At 38.3% G+C, this 26,018-nt stretch overlaps 1 protein-coding gene across 7 annotated transcripts in view; it reads right to left on the reverse strand.

Annotated features, from left to right (window-relative positions):
- The window catches only part of SLC41A2 (solute carrier family 41 member 2), a 147,433-nt gene that overhangs the window by 8,054 nt on the left and 113,361 nt on the right, over positions 1–26,018 (reverse strand). The window lies entirely within an intron of this gene.

Below are 26,018 nucleotides of genomic sequence, written 5' to 3' on the forward strand. Positions count from 1 at the left end.
GAGTTTTACACACACACACACACACACACAATTTAAATATATATGTATATATCCATATAAATACAAACGGGTTTTTTGTTTTGTTTTTTTGAGATAGAGTCGCGTTCTATAGTCCAGGCTGGAGTGCAGTGGCATAATCTCAATTCACTGCAACCTCTGTTTCCCAGGTTCAAGTGATTCTCCTGCCTCAGCCTCCTGAGTAGCTAGGACTACAGGCGTGCACCACCAAGCCTGGCTAATTTTTGTATTTTTCGTAGAGATGGGGTTTCACCATGTTGGCCAGGCTGGTCTCGAACTCCTGAACTCAGGTGATCTGCCTACCTCGGCCTCCCAAAGTGCTGGGATTACAGTCTTGAGCCTCAGCACCCAGTCACAACTGGCTTTTAAAAAAATTGAAATAGAATAGAATGAACTAGAATAGAAAGTAGCATGTGTAAAAAAGTAGCACTGCAAGGGTATTTCATAAAACTTTTGTTTTAGCTATGAATTTACACATATTTATCTATGTATGTATATGTTTCAGAATAAACATATTTCTTACAAGTGCTGTGGTCAAAACATAAGAAAGCTACTCGGTCAGGCATGGTGGCTCATGCCTGTAATTCCAGCACACTGGGAGGCCAAGGCAGGTGGATCACTTGAGCCCAGGAGTTTGAGACTAGCTTGGGCAACAAAGTGATACCCTATTAGCCCCCTGTAGACCCAGCTATTGAGGTTGAGGTGGAAGGATCCCTTGAGTCCAGGAGGCAGAGCTTGCAGTGAGCTGAGATCTCACCACTGCACTCCAGCCTGGGTGACGGAGCAAGATTGTGTCTCAAAAAAGAAACAAAAACAAACAAACAAAAAAACCCTGCTCATTTAACATACTCATCTTACAGATACATCTTACATGTTAGGTGGTAGGGATCTAATGTATCAATCCCCAAAAGAAGAAAACCATGTCTTCTTTCTGTTTGATCCCTTGGTTTCCAGCAAAATACTTATACATGATAAATGAAACAAATGTTTGCTATTGAAGAAGCTCTATCACTGAATAACTGTTACTGTCAACAAGTGAAAATTTCCTCATCTGTAAAATGGGGTTATCATTACCTACCGGATGGGCTGACTGCCAAAATTAAACAAGATAATATATGTAAAGGGCTAAGCAAATGCTTGGTTTAGAGTAAGTACTCAGTAAATATTAGCGCCATCATCACTGATACATCAATTATTACACTGTCTCAGAATTCATGGACTTTATTTAAAAGATTGTTGGAATAGAAGTCTGGTTTCTAACACTAATCAGTTATATGATTTATCACTTCTCTGATCCCTCATTCTTTAAAACGAATAAATTTATGTCTTCATAGTCTGTTCTAGCTCTAAATTAGAGGTAAGAAATTTCATTGCGAACTACGCAGAAATTGCTCTACTCACCTTTGTGATATTCCCTCTCTGCTTTTGCACATTTATTTATACAATATGAGTAAAGTTCTCTTCCCGTGCAATTTATTTTTAAAGGTATTGTGATGACAAAGTTCAAGCAGGTTTAAATTTATGCGTTTTTTGCAAGTTAACAAAAGATACCAGTTTCTTTGGAACTGTGTGTAATAAATTATTAAAATGACAATAAGTGGCAGACACTTCTTAAATGCAACATTTTTTGTTTTAAAACTAAATGATAATTTAAGGAATGCATGCTTTTCCTTGGGAAAGCACATTGAACTCACCAAGGGTAGACTGTGCTTTTATATCGTCTGTTTGTTCTTTATGAAATATGCATAACCTCTCTAGGTAAATATGCCTTTTGAAAAGGCAACTCTGTAACCTCAGCTAATTATGCATGTTCTAAATGTATTTCTTGGAATTTAAATAAATATATAAAGTACAAAAATATATATTTGCTTTGGACGATATTGATTCCTTCAGCCAGCTCCTTCTTTGAGCTAGAATCAACATTCCCTTGTGTTAGCATCCCCTTAATGCCTCAACTGCCAATAACCACCTTGTGTATAGTGTGAAGAAAGATGATTTCTTTGGGAGAGGAATGCTTAGAAATATGATACAAATAAACCTGAGAAGTAGCAAATTAATACAGTTCTTCCTAACCCCTAACTTTACAAAGGTTGAATTCAGGTCCCCTACAAAAATATGCTTCCCTAATCCAGGTTTCCAGGCTGGAAACCCTACTCATTAAAATCTAATATTTAAATGTCTGCTAAGAATAATTTAGGATTATCAATCAACAGGAATTCAGTCTACTTCTTATATTCAGATATAAGCATCTTTTCTTTGGCTTGAACTATTTTGTCGGGTGGCAGGTGGGGGAAGGTGGGAAATAAGTGGTGTTGTTGAAAAGAAAACTAATGTTTGATTACCTTTTTCCTCCTGGGTACTATGGTGGGTATTATTATCTGTATTTTCAGAAGGGAAAATTTAGAGGCAGAGTGGTGAAGTGGTTGCCCGGTAACACAGCTAGCAAGTGGTAGAGTCAAATCCAGGTCTGTTTGATTCCAAAGCCCACATTGCTTCCCCTATACCACATTACCCCTGCTGGGCACTGATGGGGGGCAGCCGAAAAGGAGAAGGAAGTGTTTATACTTGTAGATACAAAAAAACAAAAATAGAAACACAACCCAAAAAACAAGAACACAAAAAAGACCCAGATGAAACTTTCATTTTTAGCAGCATTATAAACAAAATACCCCAAATGACCTACCAACAGAAAACAAAGTAAAACGTTCAATAAAATACAAAAACTATCTTTTAAAATGCATCACTGAGCTGGCATGAAGGAAAGGAATCTTCGGAGGCCCAAAACAAAGGGAAATAGCATGCCAGGGTAAGACTATGAGGATCCTGAGCAGGCAGCTGCCCTGGCCGTTTGTGCCCTCTGCCTCTGCAGGGGACATGGAGGCATCCTCCGCTGGTTTTGATGGTGGCACAGGGCACAGCAGACAGGAGACAAAAGCAAGGCCTGTCTCAGGTAGAGAGTCTAATGGAAGATTTTCATGTAAAATAAAAAGCTGCACCTCTGAATAAGAAATAAACCAGCCCCTGCAGAAGGAGCAGGAAAGAAACTTATCTGACTGTGGTACTAACATGGTGGGAAAAAAAGTCTCCCCTAAGAATTTATAACCACAGGTGACCACTACATGGATTTGGGCCAGGATCCAACTACCTATGTGGTCTAACAATCCCAAATTGAGGACAGTTGTCCCTTGGTATCCACATGGGAGGATTGGTTGCAGGACACCCCTCCCGCAAGGATACCAAAATCCAAGGATACTCAAGTCCTTTACATAAAATGTTGTAGTATTTGTATATAACCTATGCCCATCTTCCCCTATACAATTATGCTTTGCTTAATAATGGGGATACATTCTGAGAAATACATCGTTAGGCAATTTCATCACCGTGCAAACATCAGAGAGTGTATGTACACAAACCTAGATGGTATGGCCTACCACACACCTAGGCTATGTGGTACAGCCTACTGTTCCTAGGCTACAAACTGTATAGCATGTATGTGACTGTAATGAATACTGTAGGCAACTGTAATGGAACCGGAAGTATTTGTATACCTAAACACAGAAAAGTTGCAGTAAAAATACAGTACAAAAGATAAAAAAAATGGTACACCACGTAGGGCACTTACCATGAATGAAGACTGCAGGACTGGAAGTTGCTCTGGGTGAGTCAGTGAATGAGTAGTAAGTGAATGTGAAGGCCTGGGACATTACTGTACACTAATGTAGACTTTATAAATATGGTACCCTTAGGCTACACTAAATATATAAAAAATCTTTTTGCTAATCATTAAACTTAGCTGAGTTCCTTTTTTACTTTATAAACTTTTAATTGTTTTTTACTTTTAAACACTTTTGTAATGACAAAACATAGAAACATTGTACAGCTGTACAAAATATTTTCCTTCTTTATATCGTTATTCTATAGGTTTTTTCCTATTTATTTTATTTTTTCCTTGCCTCTCTCTCCTTTTTTCTATTTTTGAGTTTTTACTTTTAAACTTTTTTTGAATATAGTAGTAAGTACCCAAACCAGTAACAGTTGTTTACTATCATTATCAAGTATTATGTACTATACATAATGAAATGTGCTAGACTTCTATATGATTGGCAGTGCAACGGGTTTGTTTATGCCAGTGTAACTAGGACACACTAGATAACTAGCGTACACACTAGGTACAGCACAACTAGTAACACACTAGGACGGTACAGCCACGACATCACTAGGTGATAGGAATTTTTCACCTCCATTATAATCATAGGATGTGATCATATATGTGGTCTGTTGACCAAAACCTTGATACACAGCACATGACTACACTTGAAAATTGTTAAAAGAGTAGATTTTAAATGTTCTCATCACAAAATAATAATTTTGTGAGGAATGGATATGTTAATTAGCTTGATTTAGCCATTCCACAATGAATACATATATCAAAACAGCATGTTGTATATTATAAATATATACAACCCTTATTTGTCAATTTAAAAATAAAAAGCATCAGTGTTCTAAAAGAGCAAGAGCTTGGTATAAACAGTCATATGACATAGATATGAAATGAAACAAGATACTAATAGCAAAAATAATAGAAAGCAGAATCAGAACCTGAAAGATTTTAGACAATGGAAAACTCTGGCACAGAATATATGTATGTATCATATTTTCAAAGAAAAAGAAGAAATGAACAAGTTAGTTAGAAAACCAACCAGAACTTTTAGAAATAAAAGTTTCATCCTCTGAAATTTACCTCAATAAATAGGTGAGATTAATAGCACATTAGACACACTTGAATATATACGTAATGAAAGATGAATCTAGAGGAATGGAAAGTAGCACAAAGATATAGAGTGGGGAAATATGAAAACAGATGTCGTAAATATGGAGGGTAGCATAAACATGTAGGACAGTAATTCTCAAGCACATCTATTTGGAGATCCAGAAGGAAAGAAAAGAAAAAACAGAGGACAGCCGGACGCGGTGGCTCATGCCTGTAATCCCAACACTTTGGGAGGCTGAGGTGGGTGGATCACGAGGTCGGGAGTTTGAGACCAGCCTGACCAACATGGTGAAACCCCATCTCTACTAAAAATACAAAAATTAGCTGGGCGTGGTGGCAAGCGCCTGTAATCCCAGCTACTCGGGCTGAGGCAGGAGAACTGTTTGAACCCAGGGGGTGGAGGTTGCAGTAAGCTAAGATCATGCCATTGCACTCCAGCCTGGGCGACAGGGTGAGACTCCATCTCAAAAAAAATAAACAAAATTTAAAGAGAAAGTCACCATCTTAGTGGGAGATGAGAAATTAATCAACTGTATAAAATCTGGAAAAAAAAAACAGATCATTTCAAATACACAATTAACAAATTTGATCTAATGGATGTATATAGAATACTGCAGCCAACATTTAAAAAATATACTTTTTTTTCAAACACATAGGTAATATTTATAAAAACTGTCCACCTACTAGGCAATAAGAATATTTTCAATAAAATCCCAAAGGATTACTGTCACAAAGGCCACACTCCCTAATTGCAGTGCAGGTAGAAATCAGTAACAGATACCAAAAAAATCCCATATTTTTGGACATTTTAAAGTATACTTTGAAATAAATCATGTGTCAAAGGGAAATCATAATGCAAATTATTAAATATGTAGAGCTAATCAATAATTAAATCTTATGTATCAAAAATTGTAGAATGCTGGAAATGCAGCACCTAAATGGTTATATTAGAAAAGAAAGACTGAAAATAAATGAGTTATGTATGCATATCTAGAAGTTAGAAAAAGAAAAATAAACCTAAGGTAGAATGAAAAAATACTAAAGGTAAGTACAAACATTAATAGAAAACAAACATGATAGTGAAGACAAAGTCAAAGTTGATCCTCTGAAAAGGCAAATAAGACCAATAACTGTTGGAAAATCTTAAGATAAAAAGAGAAGATACAAATAAACTATGAAGAATGAGTACTGTGCTAGATATTGACTATTGCCACTCAGCATCCATTCTCACTCCTTTTATGGTCTTTCTTATCTTACGAGGAGAGAAACGCCTACAGCTATAATTCTCAGACTTCCTTACTAGTAGGGTTCCAGCTAGAGATTAGGTTACACCATGTTGCACTCATGTAAGACTTTGGAGGTATGAATTCAGTAGAATCCCCCGCTTCCCAACCCTTTTTTTCCTCCTGTAAGAATACAATGCTGTGGAGTCTTTAGTAGGTATAAGTTTTCACAAGGGTTGACCCAGATTCAGCCAGTTAACAGCCTCAAAGTCTGGGAATATTGTGATGCTGTAGTAGTTAAGTTTCCTAACGTCTCAGTAATATCAGGCATCCTGACTCTCTGGACCAAATCTGCTATAGCAAACCTAAAGCCAGTGGCAGCTCCCTTCCCTCCACACTGGCTTTCTGTCCTCCCACCCTGGCAAGGTCTAATAATGCTTTCAAATACCTTCCTCCATTCCTATCAACACACCTCTATGAGACTGGTATGAGCATCGGTAAACCAAACCTAGGCCAGGCATGGTGGGTCATCCCTGTAATCCTAGTGCTTTGGGAGGCCAAGGCCAGAGAATTGCTTGAAGCCAGTAGTTTGAGAACAGCCTTAGCAACATGATGAGACCCTGTCTCTACCAAAAAAAAAAAAATCAGGCATGGTGGTGCACACCTGTAGTTCTAGCTACTCAGGAGGCTGAGGCAGGAGAATCACTTAAGCCCAGGAGTTCAAGGTGACAGTGAGCTATAATCATGCCACTGTACTGCAGCCTGGGCAATACAGTGAGACCTATCTCTATTAACAACAACAACAACAAAAAAAAAACCTAGAAACAATTTACATATACATCATCCTTGTGAATAGCGTTACAGCAGAGTAGATAAGTTAACAAGAAACAAGGTCATTTGTCATATTTAACATTTTAAATATTTACGTACTTGACATTTAATCAAAATATGCACATAGTCATTTAATGTAGGGCTTTTTTTCTTCCCAGAGTTTTGCACTTGTCGCCCAGGCTGGAGTGCAATGGTGCGATCTCAGCCCACTGCAACTTCCACCTCCTGGGTTTAAGCGATTCTCCTGCCTCAGCCTTCCAAAGTAGCTGGGATTACAGGTGCCCACCACCACACCCAGCTAATTTTTTCACATTTTTAGTTAAGACAGGGTTTCACCATGTTGGCCAGGCTGGTCTTGAACTCCTGACCTCAGGTTATCCACTTGCCTCAGCCTCCCAAAGTGCTGGGATTACAGGCATGAGCCACTGCGCCCCGCCTAATGTAGGGAATTTCTATATCACTCTTTTTTATTTAGTTCCAATGTGAAAAGGCAAAAAGTTATGAGTATAATAACAATCTTATCTATATTGTTATACAAGAACTTTCAGTGAACAATGTGTACAGTTTCTATGATTCTTTTCTTTTCCTCTATGTTACGTTTCTTCTGACTATATTTCTTGAAATGTAATTTTGTATCTATTGAATCTAATAATTTAAAAATCAAGGCTTTAAAAGACGTAGATATGTATTTTACATTACATATATTATATAAGAAGAAATTGGTTTCCTTTAATAATCCTATGTTTTTATTTGCATGCCATTTAAAAAAACCATTAATTTTGAGAAGAATCCCATAAATTATTTAAAAAAAAAATCTGGGCCCGGCGCCGTGGGCCCAAGCCTGTAAATCTAGAATTTTGGGAGGCCGAGACGGCCGGAATCACAAAGTCAGGAGATCGAGACCACCTGGCCTAATACGGTGAAACCCCGCTCTACTAAAGAATACAAAAAACAGCCCGGGCGACGAAGCCGGCGCCCTGTATTCCCACTACTTGGGAAAGGCCCTAGGCAGGAGGAATGGCATGAACCCTGGGGAGGCGAGGGCTTGCAGTGAGCTGAGATCCGGCCACCGCACTCCAGCCTGGGCCCCCCACCAGAGCCAGAATTCCCCGTCTAAAAAAAAAAAAAAAAAAAAATTGAAGGAATCCTATGACATAAAATGGTTAAGATCTTCTTTACAAAATAAACTCTTATAATACCTTCCAGGAGACCTACACAATAACATTCATAGCCTTGATTTTAATAGCAAAAGCTAAAACAATCTAAAAGTCCATTAAAAGAAAAATGGTTGAATAAATTGTGGAATATTCACACAATAGAATACTGTGTAACAGTAAAATAGCTGAATGGTAGTCCAACTAAATATAGTAGACGAATAACACTTACATATGTGAATGAGTCTCAAATACAATGCTGAGCAAAAAAAGTACTTAAGCATATATTCAGTATGATTCCATTTTCTAAAACTTAAAAACATGTTGAAATAAAACATTCAGGTGTCCAAATACATACAGTAAAATAACAAGGGAAAACATAGCCATGAAAGCTATCAGGATGAAAAGTTTCCTCTGGAGAGGAGAATGGGGCACATAGGTGTCTTCTAAACCTGTGTGTACTAGGGCAATTGTAGTGTTATATTTTTGAGCTGACAGGTAAGCGTACTAGTATTCACTATGTTATTATTCTTTATACCTTATACATATTGTTCTTTATTCAACAGTTAATATACAATTTAGAATTTAAAAAAAATCATCATTCTTGGCTGGGTGTTAACTATTGCCTAGTTACACCTGCCATGGACACTCCCTCATCCGACCATGACATTCTGACGGAATAATGCAAAGAACTAGAGACAGCTAATGTCACCTGATATTAAGAAATGACAGACTAAAAATCAAGGAAATATTCAAACTAAATAAGTTGTTTCTTGGTTTCTAACAAGAAGAAGGAAAAAGAAAAAAAGTGTGAATGAAGCATATATAAATAAAATAAATGAACATTTATTGATTTTCTACTATATGCTAAGTATAATTAGTGTAATACTCTTGATATCCATAGAATATTAAGGAAAGGTGCAATCAGCAGAGGCTAGGCCCTGTACAACTTATGTGCTCCCTTTTTACTCTTTGTCCATAGTCAAAATGGCCCTGATTCTACTATCATGCCCGCTTCAAATAGGCCTTCTGCAGGTTGCCCAGCAAAACATTTCACTGGAAAAACGCATATTCACTTATTTAAAAGTGTTTATTGAGTGTCTTTCCAAAACACTACTCAAATTTGAAAAATTATTTTTAAAAAAGTTTTAAAAAATAGCATACACACCAAAATATTTGTGATGATGGCCTTTGAGTGTGGGGATTGTGAGCAATTTTGACAATAAGGAATATATGCTGTTTTATGAGAAGAAAACTCAATAAACTGAAAACAAAACAAAATAGCCCCATGAAACAATGACCTAACATCCCTCTCTTGACTAAGCTCAGTATAGAGACCCATTTCTTAAGTAGGGGACATATATGGTCTCAGAAAACAGATTTAGAAAGATGATTTTGAAATCTGTAGGAATTGAGTAATGGATACCTCTGGAAAGTGAAACTACCTGAAAAAATTTTAATTTTAAGTAAAAAAACAAAATCAGAAGTATAGCTCTGAACTTCTTTGACATAAGAAAGGTAAAAAACAAAACAAAAACCGTGATAAGAAGAAAACTCATTATATTGAGAGGGGATTAAAGGAAGGGGCAAAGAAATAACGGAGAAATTTGAACACTATAAAATGAATTTTGTTTTGACATGGGAGAGTCTAAAGTTATTGCTTGGAGAAAGAATATAGAGAACAGCATAGAGTTTGATGTACAAAAGGAAAAAATGCTTAATTAATTAACATCTTGGAAAAAGCAGCTATGAGAAATGACAAGTGTGAAAACCCAGACATAATCCACTTGGACTTCCAGAAGGTTTGAGATACAGCATCACATAAGGATTTGTAGATATAATTACTACTGCTGTTGAAATGCCAAAACTCTATGTTGAGAGTAGAGAATAAAAGGATGTTGATTTTGGCAGAAATCACAGTGGCAAAAACATCTACATTACATTTGGTTATTCAGTATATCTGTACCTATGAACATAAAAATACTCATATATGTATGACAGCTACCTACAGAAGAATTTGCAATTTAAAAAAAAGGTAAATGATTTCTTTTTAAAACTAAAATCAAGAACAAGTTAAGGCTTAAAAGAAAACAACAGTTGCTTAAGAATAGACATATAAATCAGTGGAACAGAAGAAAGTCTAGAAATAGACCTGCATATATATATAGTAAACTGATTTTTGACAAAGATGCTAAGATAATTCAAGGAAGAATGATAGTCTTCCCAATACATGGTGCTGTAACAACCGGATATTCATACTGAAAGATACGAACCTCAAGCCTTATCATATACCATACACAAAAATTAATTCAAAATGGTCAGAGACTCAAATAAAAACTAAAACTAGAAAATCTCTAAAACAGAAAAGCCTCACAACTGAGGGATAGGCAAAGATTTCTTAGGATATAAAAGCACTAATCATTTGCAAAACTGATAAACTGAACTTCATTAAAATTGGAACTTCTGCTCTTAAAATACATGGTCAAGAAAACAAAAAGGCAAAATTTAAAGATCTAATATACAACATAAAGACTAAAGTTAATAAAATTGTATTGTGTTAGGGATTTTTGTTAAATAAGTAGATTTTAGCTGTTCTTGTCACACACAAAAAAGTTACTATATGAGATGATATTTTAATCTACTTCAATATAGTAACCATTTTATTATCTATATGTATTTCATAACATTGATATGGAAGTGCCAGGAAGGGTGTGGTCCCTTTAAATGATATGGAAGAGAGGAAGGGAAGTGCTGAGGGGAAGGGAAGTGCTGTGTGGAGGAGGGCATGGTCCTTGGCTAGGGCTCCACTCTCGGGCCTGTGCCCGTAGACCTATGTGAAGACAGGCATTTTTGTTTCTCTGCCCAAATGTTGCATTTCCCAAGAACACCCTGGCCTGCCATGCCCCCATCCTGTGCCTATAAAACCCCTGAGACCCTAGCAGGCAGACACACAGGCAGCTGGACATCGAGAAGAGCACATTAGTGGAGGAACATATGGGTGGCTGAACATCAGGAGGAACACACTGACAGGCACCAGCATGCAAGCAGGCTATCCACCAGTAGAACAACGTGGAGTCTGACTGGGGCAGGTGGAGGAGAGCCCAGGCCTCTGGGCGGCCCGGTTCTGGGGGAAAACCATCTCCCTTCTGGCTCTCCCATCTGCCAAGGGCTACTTCCACTCAATAAAACTTTGCACTCATTTTTTAAGCCCACGTGTAATCCGATTCTTCAAGTACACCAAGACAAGAACTCAGAATACAGAAAGCCCTCTGTCCTTGCGATAAGGCAGGAGTCTAACTGAGCTAACACAAGCTGCCTACAGATGGCTGAACTAAAAGAGCACTCTGTAAAACAAGCCCATTGGGGTTTCTGTTTTAAACATTCACCCGCAGACACTGCCGTGGGGTCAGAGCCCCACAGCCTGCCTGTCTGTATGCTCCCCTAGAAGTTTGAGCAGCTGGGCACTGAAGAAGTGAACCACACTCCCATCACATGCCCTGCGAAGGGGACAAGGGAACTTTTCCCTTTTCAACTGGGGGCTCATCCAGGATTGTGGAAGGTGTGAGTAAATGTGAAACTGTCGGGTTTCCTCTCTTCTGAAACTCCACCACCTTTCTCTCTTTCCTGTGGGTAAGAGGCTCTGTTTCCCCTCATGGAGTTTTAAACCGCCCTAACTGGGCCAGGTAAAACCTCCAGACTTTATCTCTTTTTTTTCTCTCTCTCACATGGTTTAAAATGGCTCTTATCTCTTTGTTTATAATGTTAACAGTTTTGCTACAGGCTGTGGCAATATTACTAAGTAAAATAAGCATTTGGCTCAGTCGCCAAAGGTGCAAATCAGACCAATTTTTTCCTAGAGGTGCATGTATGCTTCCACCTTGACAGCCACAGGCATGCATGCTCAGGGCACCTCTCCTTATTCTTACCCCTCCAAGCTCAGGCACCTGAGCATGCCTGCAGCAGGCAAAAGCCAAACCCAACAGTCACAAGGAGGGCAGGAGAAAACCAGTGGTAGCCATGATCCCATGGGGTCAACAGATAGGGCGCTTTTCGCCTGCTGTGCCAATGGAACATTTCTCCTTTGGCCAAGGAATTTGACCCAGTCTGAACCGGGGAAAGATATAAGAATTAGAGGAACCCAGCTGCACTAAGCAAGGGGTTCTTCCCCCAGAATCTCCCCTTTTTTGCCCCTTAAATTGTTTTTCTGTTTTTTTCCTTTTCTGTATGAGAGGGCTCCCCCTCCCAACTCTGTTTCTGATATGGAAGTTAAGGGAGGAATGACCCCTGCTGGCTGAGAACTGCAAATTCAGCAGGGCTCATTTGAGACACTCTAAACAGATACAAACAGCCTCTGAAATATCTTTTCAGTCCCAAACTCGACTCCAAGCTTCAGGCTGAAGCCCTAGAAAGAAAAACCAGGTCCAAGGGTTCGAAAGCCAGAAAACAGACACAATGTAAATGAGAAGGACCAATTTCTGCCAACTGAACCCCACTCCACAGGAGGAGGCCATGCTTTATGGCATAAACAGGCCCAGGGAACTCAAAGATTGCCAGCAACAGGGAGAAAGGGAGGCATAGGTGACAGCGGTTAATTCCTATTCTCCAGGTTTTCTCTGCTTCATGGGTACAAACTGCAATTGTACCTATGGCCAGCACCTGCCAAGGTCACCAGGACTCAGGGTAAGAGGTGGAGAGTGAAGGGAGGATGCTCACTTTCTCTCTCCATTACATTCTGAGTTTTCACTGAAAGAAGGAAGGGAAATGAGGGAAGCCTCTATTACCCATCTTTCAGAATGGGCAACCAGTTCTCTTCACCACCCCCAGCTTATACTCCTCTGGAGTGTATCGTGAACCATTGGGACTGCTTTGACCCTCAGAATCTGGAGGAAAAGCACTTCATAGCTCCCTGCACAACAGTTTGGCCAAATTATGATTTACAGGAAGGACTGGCTTGGCCTCAGGAAGGGACCGTTCATTTCATTACTATCTGGCAATTGGAACTTTTCTGTAGACGTGAGGACAGATGGTCTGAGGTCTCATATGTGTAGGCTTTCTATACCTTGCAAGGCAATCCCGGACCTTTGCTGACAATGTAGGATTGACCCAGCCCCCATGTTTGCCGTCTCAGGGAAGGCTGCAAGGGGCCAGGCCAGGAAATTAAAGATATGAGTCCCAGAGGCATCCCCAGCAGAGGAGCCAGCACCCTTAAGCCCTGCTCCTCTGGGTCCACCCCAACCTTTCTATCCAGCTTCAGCCTCTCCCTTACCCCCTCCTAGAAATCCTCACTCTAAACAAGCCCCAGTCTCACTCTTGCTCCTCCAACAGATGCCCTGTGAATTTGGGCCCGGTAAGGTCCAGGTCCCGTTCTCCCTACAGAACTTAAAGCAAATGGGGGATCTTGGCAAGTTTTCAGATGACCCTGATAGATATATAGAGGCTTTCTAGAATTTCACCCAAATATTTGAACTCTCCTGGAGAGACATTATGTTACTTTTGAATCAGAACCTGATGGACACTGAGAAGCAGGCTGCTCTGCAAGTAGCAGACAGATCTGGGGATGAGTTTTGTATCACATATAGTGTCAGGGAAGGGGGCGAATATTATCCAATTGGAAAAGAAACAGTACCAGTGTATGACCCTAAATGGGATCCCAATGACGAGGTGGAGGACTGGAAGAGGAGGCACCCTTAGGTGTGCATAATAGAGGGCTTATGTAGAACTAAGACCAAACCTCTCAATTATACTGTTGTCCATGATCAATCAGGGATTTGATGAGAATCCCACTGCCTTCCTGGAGCAGCTAAGAGAGGCCTTGGTAAAGCACACCTCTCTTATCTCCTGATTCAGTTGCAGGATAGCTAATCCCAAAGGATACATTTATTACTGAGACAGCCCCTGATATCAGGAGGAAGCTATAAAAACAGACCCTGGGACCAGATAGTGCTTTAGAGAACCTCCTTAAAGTAGCCACCTCGGTCTTTTATAATAGACAGGGAGGTCCAGCAAAGGGAGAGAAATGCAGGAAAAAGAAAGAAGCTTTAATGGCCCCCAAGCAACCCCAGAATTCCTGGAGTGCATCTGTCAACTGCTAAAGATATGGCAAGAACAGCCATTTCTCATTCTAAAAGTTTATCCGCTCCCATATAAGGTTTAATTTCTTTCACCAGGGTTATACAGTTCAAGGTACAATATTGTTGTTCATATATTTCACTTCTTATCTCTGTAATCTTTGGCACTAAATTCTTTCCTTGTATAATACACGTATAACCCATGTATTCTTAACCTTGTAAAACTTGTTTTTTTCTCTCATGCCTAGAAGCCATCAAACTCCAAACAGGCAACTGAAGCCTCAGACAATGACTCCCCTTTGCTAGGAACCCTTAGATAGACTGGGAGGAATCTGACTGCTGTTTTGCCCAAAACAATGCCCCCGTTGGCAGGAAACAGCTAAGACCAGTCATTGTCCATATTCTAAAGGCCGTACGATGTGCCTCTTCAGAGGGGGGAAATGATATGGAAGTGCTGGGAAGCGCATGGTCCCTTTAAATGAGATGGAAGTGGGGAAGGGAAGTGCTGTGTAGAGGAGGGCATAGTCCCTGGCTAGGGCTCAACCCCCAGGCCTGTGCCCACGGACCTAGGTGAAGACAGGCATTTTTGCTTTCCTGCCCAAATGTTGCATTTCCCAAGACCACCCTGGCCTGCCATGCCCCCATCCTGTGCCTATAAAAACCCTGAGACCCTAGCAAGCAGACACACAAGCAGCTGGACGTCAAGAGGAGCACCATCAGCAGAGGAACATATGGGCGGCTGAACATCAGGAGGAACACACCAACAGGCACTGGCATGCTGGCAGGCCATAGACTGGCAGAACGATGTGAAGTTTGGCTGGGGCAGTTGGAGGAGAGCGCAGGCCGCTGAGTGGCCCGGCTCCAGGGGAAAACCATCTCCTTTCTGGCTGCCCCATCCGCTGAGAGCTACTTCCACTCAATAAAACCTTGCACTCATTCTCTAAGCCCACGTGTAATCTGATTCTTCTGGTACACCAAGGCAAGAACCCCAGTATACAGAAAGCCCTCTATCCTTGCGATAAGGCAGGAGTCTAATTGAGCTAACATAAACCATCTATGGATGGCTAAACTAAAAGAGCATCCTGTAACACACACCCACTGGGGCTTCAGCTGTAAACATTCACCCCTAGACACTGTGCTCATCTGTGTGCTCCCCTAGAGGTCTGAGCAATAGTGTATGGAAGAAGCCAGCCATACCACCATCGCATGCCCTGTGAGGGGGACAAGGAACATTTCCTGTTTCAACATCAATGTAAACCTCAAAAATACATAATAACATTTTTTAAAATGAAAATAAAAGACAATTCATAGACTGGGAGAAAATATTTCAAATACATATATCTAACAAAAAAAGTAGTATCCATAATATAAAAAGAACTCTTATAACTACATAAGTCAACCCAGTTTTAAAAAAAAAAATGGGCATAAGAAAACATGAATGGTTAACAAACCCATAAAAATATAGTCACTATCATCAGTCATCAGGTAAATGCAAATTATGATCACTATGATACTACCTTTATAGCCACTACAATGGCTAAAGGTATTAATAGAAAGCCTGACAATACTAGGTGATAGCAAGGATGTGGCGCAACTAGAACTCTCACACTAGTGGGAATGCAGAATGGTATAATCATTTTGGAAAACATCTTGGCAGTTTCTTATAAAGTTAAACATTTACTTCCATAAGACCCAGAAATTCTACTATAGGTGTTTACCCAAGAGAAATGAAAATATATCTGCACAAAAATGTGTACATGAATATTCATAGCAGCTTCATGCATAATAGCCCCTACTGGAAACAAACCAAATGTTCACTCATGGGTGAATGGATAAACCAGTTATGATTTATTCATACCATGGAATACTACTCAGCAATAAAAAGAATTAAACTACTAATACATGTAACCATATGGATAAGTTTCAAAATATTACGTTGAGTAAAAGGAGGAAACAAAGAGTACATACTTAGATTGATTTTATAAAATTCTAGAAGAGGGAAATATAATTTATAGTGACAGAGAAGAAACCAGTGGTTGCCTAGTGCCTGGCATGGAGGGGAACTGGCTGCAAAGGAGCATGAGGAAACCGTTTGGAGGTGAAGGTAATATTCTATATGTTGATTATGATAGTCGTTACATGGGTGTATGCATATGTTAACATGGGTGTACTTTATATAAAGTATGCCTTAATGTCGATCTTTTTTAATTGTCTTGGTAGACTGCAGATTTCGTCTTTGTATATTGAGTAGCAGTGTGCAACCCTCCAAGCAACAGCCTATAGCCAGGGTCACCTAATGATAGCCTGTAGGGCAAATCTAGCCCTATATGGCCCACAAGATGGGAATAATTTTAGTTTTTAACATTTAAAAAAACAAAGGAAGAATATTGCTTTGTGACACATGAACATTATATAAATTTCAAATTTCAGTATCCATAAACAAAGTTTTATTGGGACATAGCCATGCTTATGTAATTACATATCATCTATGACTACTTTTGCACTATTATGGCAGAGTTGAGTACTTGTGACAAAGACTATATGGCCTAAAGGCCTAAAATATTTACTATCTGGCCCCTTACAGAAAAAGTTTGTGACCCCTACCCTAGCGTACAGGAATTCTTCCTGTCACTTCCCATTACCAAATAATGGAATTAACCAGATTGTTCTCAATCCTTTTACTTATCTCCTGTGATTGGGGAGGTAGATCATAAGCTTTGGAGTAATATAAGTCTAAGCTTAAATCTTATTTACCACTTAACTACTACAGTTGTCCCTCTATATCCATGGAGATTGGTTTCAGGACCTCCTGCAGATAGCAAAATCCACGGATATAAAAATCTGTGGACACTGAAGTCCCTTATATAAAATGGCACAGTATTTGCATATAACCTACACATGTCCTCCTGTATACTTTAAATCATCTTTAGATTACTCATATAATACCTGACACAATGCCAACACATCACTTCACTCACGAGGATTCAATGTAGTGTGAAACAAATTCAAGTTTTGGTTTTTGGAACTCTGTGGAATTTTTTTCCTGAATATTTTTGATCCAAGTTTAGTTGAATACACGTATGTGGAACTCACAGATGTTGAGGGCTGACTGTGTATTACTTTGGGCAAATTTTTTAAGTTTTCAGTTTTCTCAGATTTTTCACCTGGAAAGTAGGGGAGATGATACACATCTCAGAGGACTGCTGAAAGGATTAATGAGATAATGTAAATAAAATACAGATTGGCAGTTAATAAACACTTAATATTTCTTCATATTCTCCTTCTAAATAAAGTATTTAAAAACAGGGCTTATCAAGTGGGGAAAAAAGAATGAGCCTGATCACCTACCAGTTAGTTTTCAAATTAGAAGGCACAAACTATTATTTCCTACATTATATTAGTTCTTATGCTGGCAGAAGTTAGTTATCAAACTTCATTTACTTTCAAAAAACCTTTTATACCTATCTTTGTACTTACTATAATCATACAATATGTAGTTTGTGTCTGGCTTCTTTTGATTAACCTTACGTTTGTGAGATTTACTACATTGTTGTATAGAGTTGTAGATCATTCATTATCCCTGATGTATATAGTGCAATAGTACTTCACTGTGAAGCTTTACCTACTTTCTTTTCTTAAATTTTCATTTTCATTTTTAAGAGATGGGGTATCACTATGTTGCCCAGGGTGGTCTTGAACTCCTGAGCTCAAGCGATCTGTCCGCCTCAGCCTCCTAAAATGCTGAGATTACAGGTGTCAGCCACCAAGCTCAGCCTATTTACTTTCAATCATAAAATTAAAATCTCTTTTTCTCTCTCTGTCTCCATAGAGACTGGGTCTCCCCATGTCTTAAAAAATATAAAATGTCTTAAACTCCCAGCCTCAAGCGATTCTCCCACCTCAGTCTCCCAAAATGTTGGGATTTTAGGCATGAACCACCATGACCTGCCAAATGTAAAGTTTAGCATTCTAAACTGGCTATGATGTTAAAATACCTACAGTCATGCTCCAAATAATTACATTTCTGTTAACAATGGACCACATAGATGATGGTGGTTCTGTAAGATTACAATACCATACTTCTGCACCGTTTCTAAGTTTAGATATTGTATCCCCATTGTTAAGCAACATATCACTGTAGTCGTTCATAGAATATTTTATTATACTTGTTGAGAATGTAATTTTACTTTTTAAAAATATACTTTCAAATTGTTTATGGGTGTAAGTTTAATCTCTCCAACTGATCTGTTACCTCTTTCAGATAGAGAACCTTGTCAGGTGCTTCCCTATTACTCATACAAAGTATACTTAATATATCTAATTTAATGAATACTTATTTATATCTAACATAGAAAACAGCGTGATGACATTCCTGGAGCATTCAGAGAATAAGACATAGTTATTGCTTTCAATGGGATATCAGAATCGAAATGAAGAAATATAACTGAAATGCTTAAAATAATTCACAAATAATACGAAACAATATTCATTTTATAAATATTTATGTGCCAAGCAGAGGGTTGGGTGCTGAAGCTTCAGTGATGAATAAAACAGAATCCCTGGATGAGCGTGAACTGGCCACATCCTCTGCTATCCTCTGGAAAATGAAAGAGACTTTGACAGAGCTAAAAAGTAACAATTCATCAGAGAACACAAACTGAGGTTCTTCAGCATACCTTCAGAAGCAGATGATCTGTGGGAAATGACTATTAACCTAAGATTCTCAGAACAAAGAGATGACTACACAAAGTAGACAGATTCCACCCATGACCATTAGAACAAAATTTTTCTATGTCACACTCCTTTGCATTCCTGTCTTTACAGATTCTCTCTCTTGTACAATTCCTGGCTCTTTCTTCCTATGTAGGAATTAGTTTCTTTAATGCCAATCCAGGAACAGATTAATTGTTCTGCAGAACTATTAAGCCAATCCAAGGATATGACTCCCAGTAGCCTTGGATGGATTATGTCTCATTAGAGTCCTTTCTGGGAAAATAGTAACTAGTGGAACAAATGCCTAAAAATATCAACCTCATCAACAGGACAGTCAACTGGACAATTCGAATTGACAATTCAAAATTGTCCATGAAGATTTTCCTCTCACTTTGACTGATACAGTAAATAACACAGTCCAAGCCCTAGGGGAACAATTTAATTTCCTTAACTCAAATAGTTATAGTTAATTGTTACAGCTATAGATAATACAATGGTGTTGTATTTTCTCTTGGGCAACCTAAAACATTGCTAACACTTCACGCTATACCTGAACTAACATTACAGATGAAACGAAGCAATCTATATCTAAGCTAAAAAGAAAGAAAGAAAAAAAAAGGCAGCCAAGCTACCTGGAGAAACATACAGACTTGTTTTCTTGGTCGGGCCTCAAAAATCTTATGTCTTGGTACTGATGTGCCTTCTTGTCCCTTCTTAAAATATTTCTCATTATTTTTGTTTGTCTTACAGTCACTTAATGCTTATTGTCCAGTCTCAAATGCTTTTGCACAACTATTGTCCCAGCAGATGGTTTAACAAATGATTCAAAGATAAACAGAATATGAAATCATGCTGATTGACACTTAAACTGAAAAGAGTTCTCTACACTGAAATCTCATCTTTAAGGAGAATCAACAACAGAGTTGAATGTCTGGATAATTCTTAATTATTTCTCCTGAGTGAAGAGCAAAAGTGAGAACTAAGAATAAAAAAGTTTCCACACTCCTTGGAAAAGACTGATTGTTCTTTAGCCACAGTAACAAGTAGCCACCAAAACTGGTTTTAAATTCATTCAATCAATAAACGTGCCTCATTGAACATGCTTTAGAAGTTAGCCAATCAATGATAGTCCTTGTTCCCGAAGTAGCCAATTAGGAACTAATCCATTCCAATAAACATACCTCTGAGGGCCAACGGTCATACCCAAGTAATCATACTTCTACAGATGACAGTAGTCCAAACGTGCTTTTGAACACTTGCCGGTTCCTAAAGCCATGCTTCTCTAAAACCCTACAGAAGATCAATAGTTGGCTCTGCTTGTGCCTGATCCCAGTATAACTCCGTTACAACAGTAAGTAAAAATTCAGCTTTGTCTTTTTATTTCAGATACTGAGTGACGGTCTCACCATCCTTTGATACCCTTTAAGCTTCCCTTTTAATAAATGCAAAATCTTTGGAAACTTTTGCTTTAATACATTTTCCTAGATAGTACAAAATATAATTTAATTACCTTTGTTATGCTGAACTAATACGGATGTTTAGCTTTCAAATTAAAAAGTGGTATTATGCTAATATCTATTCTTACAAATAGCTAAACATTTTCAATTATAGAATCTTTTTTTGTTTTTTTTTTTGGTGGGGGGTGGGGGTGAAAATTCTAGGGTCACAAATCAACCCAGATTTTATTCTGGCAAATTTCCTGAGTAATTATTTTTATGCTTTTCAATTAAGTGGTTTCACTCGGTTATGTTATAAGATTTTTTTGTAGATGATGTGAAAATTCCGCTAAATCATATCTGCAATGTCAGCAGGATTCAGAGTACAGGAAGCAATGTCCTAAGCAGAACACTTCAGAAAAGATGGCTCAGCTTCCCTGGTTCTACCTTCACCTTCATCAGGCTTGACAAGACTGAAAAGAGCTCTCTTTCCCAATGCCTCGCTACACAGGAATCAAGCATGCTGTGCTTCCAATAAGGCAGTCAGTCATTTCATCTTCTGTGCATCACTGGCCTGGAGCCCAAGCATACCTCTCTAAAGAATTAGCCATAAATATGGATTTAGAAAGGTGTCTCAATTTGAGACCTTACAACCCAAGCTGTAATAGCATAATCACACTACAACATAACACAAATGCAATCACAAGGCTGTCAAAAAATCATCTCAAAAATTCACTTGCTTCAACTTCTTATCTTAAGGTAACCACATTGATCGACTCCAAAAGTTAAAGTAGCTGTTTTTACAGCTAGAAAAAAAAATTCTAGGAACCATAGGTCTTCCCTTCACATCTCCTTTATCATTCTCTTTATACTTCTCCTTCAACCCAAGCTGACAGACAGAGAAACCAATTAAGAGACAGAAGCAGAACAGTCACATAGAAAAAATAAAGAGATCCTACTTTCAGTTAGAATCTGGTAGAATTAAATCCTGAGGAGTGAGAAGAAATGTGAAGATTAAGTAACCTGTTTAAACCTCCTGGTTGCTTAGGTTTTTCCTTTGAGATGCCAGCTGGGAACAGGGTTTGAGTTAGCATCATAATTAAAAAAAAAAAAAAAAAAAAGACACAACCACATCATGTAATGAGGGCCTACTGTGTGTCAAGTATTTAAATATTATAACTGCTGTGCAAAAAGGAAGCCTTATTATTTTATATGCAAAGAAAATAAGACTCCAAGGAATAAAGTAACTTGCCTGAGGCTAAGCTAATTAACTTGCTCAGCTACTGGGTGGTTATCCTGGGATTCCAATTATAGTCATGTTGTTACCATATGGCTACATTCTTCCTTATCTGGAAGAGTGACTCCAAGGAATGGAGTAAGGTATCAGAATCAAGGTAGAGCCTCTTAAAGCTGGTTTCATAGGTTCTGATTGCTCCACTGCCACCCTCAGAGAGTCACCGTCCCAGTAATCCACAGCTATTGATGATGATGATGATGTTGATAATAAAAAAATAAGACAATAATGATGAAAATAATATCACCTTAAATGCATTATTTCAACCTTATAACAACCCACAAGGTTGGTCTAGTCTTAGCCCCTTTCTACAGGTGGGAAGTCACTGCCTGAGCAGTGACTGCCTAAGCTGATGCAGGTAGTTGATGGTGGAAGCCAGAGCCCAAGCCCTATAAATTATCTCACACTGCATCAGATGAATGTGTCAGATCTCTCAAGTTTGTTGGGAGTGGAAAAATAGTTGAAAATCACCATTCTATAGAATAAACTAAACTCTTTATCGTCTGTTCTTTAAGCTCCTTGATGATCTTGCTACAACCTGTAATTTCTTACCTTATTTTTCATCACTCCTTTTAACTCCAGGAAATTTCTTGCTGTTTTCCTTAAATACCCTGAGTTTTTCTAACCTCATCATCTTTTAATTCCAGGGAAATTTCTTGCCTGTTTTCCTTAAATACCCTGGAGTTTTCTCATTGCCTAATGCTACTCCTTTTTAGCTGAAATGGCATTTTTATGGTTCCAACAAAGCAAAATGTTATTCCACTATAAAACTTCCCTCTCACATAGCAAAAAAACTCTCCCACTATCGAACCTTCCATAGTACTTGTCCTTCTCTCAGAAAATTCAGGAGTTATTTATGTGCTTGGAATGGATTCCTACGTTGAATTCAGTAGCATGATTCCATGTGGAGATCCCGGGAATGATATCCTTCTGGGGCCACATGCCTGGCTGAAGAAGTAGAAGATCTAATGAATACCAGAGAGAAGAGGCAGCTATAAATCTTTAGAAGTCCTAAAAACTATGATCCTCAATAAGAGCCAAACAATGCATCTTTTTTTTTTTTTTTTTTTTTTTTTTTGAGGGTGGGGAGACAGAGTCTTGCTCTGTTGCACAGGCTGGAGTACAGTGGCATGATCTCGGCTCACTGCAACCTCTGCCTCCTGAGTTCTAAGTGATTCTCCTGCCTCAGCCTCCACAGTAGCTGAGATTACAGGCATGCACCACCACGCCCAGCTAATTTTGTATTTTTAGTAGAGGTGGGGTTTCATCATGTTGGCCAGGCTGGTCTCGAACTCCTGAACTTAGGTGATCCACCTGCCTTGGCCTCCCAAAATGCTGGGATTACAGGTGTGAACCTCGCGCCCAGCCCCAAACCTATTCTTATAAAACACAGTGGTTAGGAATGTAGACTCGAGCCAGTCTCCATCTTGCTGTGTGGACTTGGACAAATCACTTAACTTCTATGCCAACTGCCTCATCTGTGAATAGGAAATGAAAACAGAACCTTCCTTACTGGGCTGTTGTGAGGACTCAATCAGCTCATATACATAGTGCCTAGAACAGTGCATGGCTCATGATAAATACTATACAAATATTTGCCATTATTATTTCTGAAACTCATATGTAGATTGGAAAAGTGGCTCCAGTTGCAAGAGGGGAACTGTCAGAGATCAAAACTTTCAGAAGAAACAATTTAGATGAAGCATATAAAATGGCTTATATATAACTGAAGCAGTACCATTTTCCTCTAAAAGTTATAGACCAAGAGAAGATATAACTGAACACTATAAAATAATAAATCAAATGATGGCAGAAATAGGTGAATATACACTTTACAGGTAAAGTACAGAGACAACAGAACCAAGGAGTCCATCTGGAAACCTGAAGGAGATTGTTTTAGGTCAAACAAATTTAAAATTGATAGCTTCTAACTTAACAGATGAATTTAAAATTAGCTATTTAGACTCGGAATACAATTGTTTTCAGGAAAACAATGTTTTAAGTATTGCCTGGGTTTTCTGGTTAATCCATAAAAGCCAATTTAACTTAATATTAGTCTAGTAGTAACAACAGATGATTTTAATATTAATAGACTATTTTAATTACCAGACTGTTTTAATATTAACATATATTTTACTAGTCATGTACAACAATGGTTTTGTAACACATCATCTGTACTGTAGGAATGGCAACTCATAAAATCATGTATCATGAATGCAGGAAGGGATTTGAGTGATAACTAGGGTCACTATACTTCCTAGTTTGCCCAGCTAAGTAATGGTTTATGCTTGCCACCTTAATTATTAACAGCTCCCCGTTAATTAAATCACAGAGGAAATTAAGTCACAGAGAGTGTTGTGACTTAGCAAAAGTCAGAGAGTTAAGAAGAGACTCGAATTAGAACCCAGAAATACTTATTCCTCATCCAGGAGTCTTCCTATTAGACTGCATGGACTCACCAGTATGAAGACAATCATGAAGACTATGATGGTCAGGATTTGGGGCATCCGTACACATGAGATACAGAATCTGTGGGAGTAAAGCTCTCCTTATCCCAGAGGGACTTTCTGGGGTCAAGGGCTGAGGGATTTAGGGGATCCTTGCTTGTGTATCTAAGGCTGGTCAATTTCCTTTTTTATTGTCCCTACTTGTGGCTTCAAGCTCAACACCTCCCTGGAATGGGAAAAGTTACTGGGGATATAAGGAATTTAGTTTGGGATGTGTTGAGTGTGAGATGTCTCTTCAACATTTAACTGGAGATGTAGAACAGGAGTCCAGACTGGAGATACCAGTCTGGAAATAAGCAATGAAAGCGTGGTATGTGAAGCTTAGGGCAGTCATCAGAGAATAAGAAGAGTTCTGCAGTAAAGAACAGGGGCCAAAAGGAAGGTGCGTGGTAAAGAAGCGAGAAGGCGCTCAGGGAACTGAATAACCAGCTATAACACTGAGGGAAAGAAAAAAATGAGGCCGATGACAATAAACATGATAAACTGCAGCTACTACCATTATTGGAAACTTACTATGTTCCAGGCACTCTACCAATATATATATTATCTCAGCCCTCATTTCTAGCCTCTGATGTAGGGGAAAATAAGGTTACAAGAGGTTAAGTAGCAAAGCAGAAATTCAGACTCAAGTGTGACTCTGAAGACTCTGATCTTTCTACAATGCTCTGCTTACTGGGAGCTTATCTTTTCCCCTTCGTATGTGATGTATGGGTGACAGACAGTCTGGCTTATATTTTCTTATGTGGAAAATTTATTTTATGTCTTTGTAGTTAAGATAATAATATTGAATCACGTGAACATGACTTCAGAATGAGGACACTGTCAATGCTCCTTCTGGTAAGTATGTAGAGGTCACTGGCTGTATTTCTGCTCCAAGCATGTTCTACTGGATGAGCAATGGAACATGTTTGCACTTAATCTGCACTATTAGTATTGTAGGTATATTCATATTACAAACACATGTTCAACAACCAGGAGCTTTGATTATTTATAAAACAGAAATACTTATTAGGAAGTTTATTAGTTAATATGCTGATTATAAGTTTTGTCATGAGGGGCATTTATCTGTGGTTGGGCTTTGCTGAGAACAAGATTTTTTTTCTTGACAATATGAATCTGTTGGAAAATATGAGATGGTGCAATTTGCATGTATGTATAAAATTCAAAATAAGTATTGCCTACTGAAAGTAATAGCAAAACTAATGAGACTTCTGTTTTAAAATTATATTAATAAGAAGTATGAACATTACTATTTTGCCAGGCCCAGTTTTATATTTGTTGATATTGAGTTTCTCAGTGGTTAAAACTTATGTTGTCTGATCTCCTCCCTCCAAAAGAATCTATTAAAGCACTTTCAAAGAATGAAAGTTATGCATAGGCACAAAATTTAATTTATTCTGAAGTTACAGAAGAAAAGACTGTATAGTTATAAGGAAGTAAGTCTTGGGCTCTTCTCTAGCTGTTTCATGCATTTCAATCTAATCTACAGCTAAGAGAAGATTCTTAAGGGCAGGGACAATCTTTTTTATTTCTTTTGTACAGTGACTAGCACAGTAGTTGGCACACTATATGTACTATATGCTTGATACAATCCTGATATTTACAATTCTCAACTTTATGTATTGAGAATTTGTTGTCATTCTACCCTTTAAAGGAAACATTTGTTTCTCCCATGTGAAAACACAGATATAGCCAAAACAAAGTTTTCTACAACTAAACTTTCAAAAGAAATTTCCCATGGAATTTGGTGCTGTTAGAATTTTAGTAGAGTTCTTAATAATCTGATTTTCTGTAAGAAACAATAATTGCCTAAAATAGAGAATTCAACATTTCATTTAGAAATAGTTTTAATTCATTGTTTACTAATTATATTAACAAATACCTTGTTGGAATTCAATAGAATAGGGCTATTGAATTTAAGGGCTAGAGAAGTCTCATTTTTCTTTTCCCACTGGGATATTTTACAGCAGAAAACATATTTATATACTTCATATTTACATAAT

The sequence above is a fragment of the Rhinopithecus bieti genome, unplaced genomic scaffold (genome assembly GCF_001698545.2).
Source record: "Rhinopithecus bieti isolate Rb0 unplaced genomic scaffold, ASM169854v2 scaffold_24306, whole genome shotgun sequence".
NCBI classification, from domain to species: Eukaryota; Metazoa; Chordata; class Mammalia; order Primates; family Cercopithecidae; genus Rhinopithecus; species Rhinopithecus bieti.